Genomic DNA, 2,607 nt, shown 5'->3' with positions numbered 1-2,607 from the left:
AGGGCAAAAATAGAAAGCGCCAGTGCGCGGTGGCGGGCTGGAAACCCTCGGACCTCAGTAACTGCGGAGAACCGGGGCCCGGAAGTCAACATCGGCTCCCAGGCGGTCCCAGTGTCCCGACCCCGACCCCGGCCGCGACACACTTTCCACAAACTGACACACACGGAGACCGCGCGAGGGCCGGGTCGCGTGGGCTTCCCCGCCGGGTCGCCTGGAGGCCGGTCCCCCGCAAGCCGAGCACACGAAAGGGCGCCCCAAAGGCGCCGGCCCAAGGCGCCCGCTGCGCTTTCCCTCCGGAAGGTGGGCTGCGGGGCCCAAGCGTAAACCCTGAGACAAGGAACACGCGCACCACGCCGCTACGGGGGACGAGAGGCCGGGCGCCCACCTAGCCGGACACCCTGCATTTCTGGAATCACCGGACGCCTGTGTAAATTTCCGTCTGGCCTGTCATTTTCCAAAGGCCACTCAAGATCAGGGGACAGAACGCCTCCTCTCCAAGTGTCCTGCCAGCCCACCCACTCAAGATCAGAGGGACAAAATGCCTGACTAAAACAAAACAAAACAGAAACACAAAAAAACTGGAGAGAGGGAGGAAAGGGTGCCCTGAAAAATAAAAAAACAAACAGAACTAAGCACGTTGACAGCGCTAAGAATAAACTACCAGGAAAAAGAAACTCTACATGTCAGATCCTAAAGTACAGAAGGGCAAGCCCGCCGGCAGTCCAGGCCCGGGGTGACCGGGGTTCCCAGCCCTGCAGAGCCAACCGCAGACCGGCTCGGGCGCCTCTCGGAAGCGCGGGACCCCCGCGGCCGAGTCTGCGCCCCCGGCCGGCGCCGGCTCCCCTCTGCCCACCCTGCGCGCGGGGGCTGGAAACTGCCGCGGAGAAGCTTGGCGGGGCGGGAAGGGGGGCTCCAAACGGTCTGGCGACTCGAGTCGCTCCGTTTCTCGGTGGGCTCAGCGCGCGCCGTGGGGGAAGAGGGGCGGGGGTGCGGGAGGAGGGGACGGGCGGCACTTACGTAGACCGGCAGCGGCCACGGGTAGACGGCGGGCTCGGCCCCACGAGCGACTCCAGCCTCAGCTCCAGCTTTTTCTGGAAGTCTTCGCGCGCGGCCCCCGCACCGTGCTAGTCTGGCAGTTGGCGGAGGGGCGCGGCGCCGCCGGCGGGGGTGGGGCAGGCGGGAGGCTGAGAGGAGAGGGCCTGGCCTGGGCCTCAGCTGCCGCCGCCGCGCTCCCGTCCGGCCCCCGGCTCCCTCTTTGTGGTCACAGGCCCGGGGCCTCCAGCGCTGCCGCCAACTGGGGCCGGCGTGAGGCGAGCACAACGAGCCGGGGTCCGGGCTGAAACACTCGCGGCGCGCGCGGCCCGCCCCGTGGACTCGCACGCTCTCACGCACGCACGCACGTACGCATGTCTTCGGCTGCCCCTGGCCACCCCCACCGGCCCGAAGTGGGGACCCAGGGAGACCCCTCGGGGCCTGGGGTGGCGGGTTCAACTCCCGCCCTTGACGTACCGTGACACACCCCCTCCCTGCCAATAATAAGAGCATAATTCCTCATTAAATATGACAACCGGAATCCCGGCTGCTGTTCACAAAAATGCCGTGTATTTAGCCTATGCTAGGCACCAGACCGCGGACGCTCAGTACTGGCAAAAAAGGAAATGCCCTACCCTCACAGCACTGCCATTTTAATTGGAATAGTAGTGACAATGGTCAAGGGAGAAAATAAAGTGTCACCATCGCCACGGGGATGGTTAATCTCATGTGCGCACTGCGTGGGGGCCAGGCAACCACAAACATTATTCCAGATGTGGCCAGGAAGGTATTTTTCAGAAGAGATTAACACTGAAATTGGTCCACTTTGCGTAAAGGAGATTGTCAATGCCGCGGCGTGGGTGGGCCTCGTCCATCAGTTGAAGGACTGGAGAGAAAAATGAGGTTCCCTAGAAAGAGGGAACTGTTCCTCCAATGGCCTTGGGACATCAGCTCTTCCCTGTGTCTCCTGCCCAGAGTCCTGCCCTAACTTGCCTGCCTCATGGTCATGAGTCAACTCCTTAAAACAAAACTATATATGTAAAAATACTGAATATATACAAGCCTATTAATTTGTATATGGGTGTATACATACTATATATATGTATACACGTTTATATGTGCGTGCGTTTGTAGTATATGTGTAAGTACTATATACAGTATACACAGAAGCCTATATATTTGTGTGTACATATTGTATACATGTATGTATGTGTATATATATATAGTATACATATTATAAATGTGAATATGCTGTATATATAGATATATGGGTGTGTATATATACAGTATATGTACACTGTATGTATGTATGTATACAGTGTATATTTATATATAGGTGTGTCTCGATTTTTTTTTTTTTTAACTATGGACATCCAGTTGTTTCAGCACTATTTGATGAAAAGACTATCTTTGCTGCCTTGTATTGTCTTTGTTCTTTTGCCAAAGACCAGTTGATTGTATTTATGTGGGTCTATTTTGGGGCTCTTTATTCTGTTCCATTGATCTATTTGTTGTTTCACCAATACCACCCTGTCTTGATTACTGCACCTTCATAATAAGTCTTCAAGCTGGGTA

Source organism: Monodon monoceros, unplaced genomic scaffold (genome assembly GCF_005190385.1).
Source record: "Monodon monoceros isolate NGI ecotype Baffin Bay Population unplaced genomic scaffold, NGI_Narwhal_1 Super_Scaffold_6, whole genome shotgun sequence".
Lineage (NCBI taxonomy): Eukaryota > Metazoa > Chordata > Mammalia > Artiodactyla > Monodontidae > Monodon > Monodon monoceros.
This window is presented reverse-complemented; position numbering follows the sequence as displayed.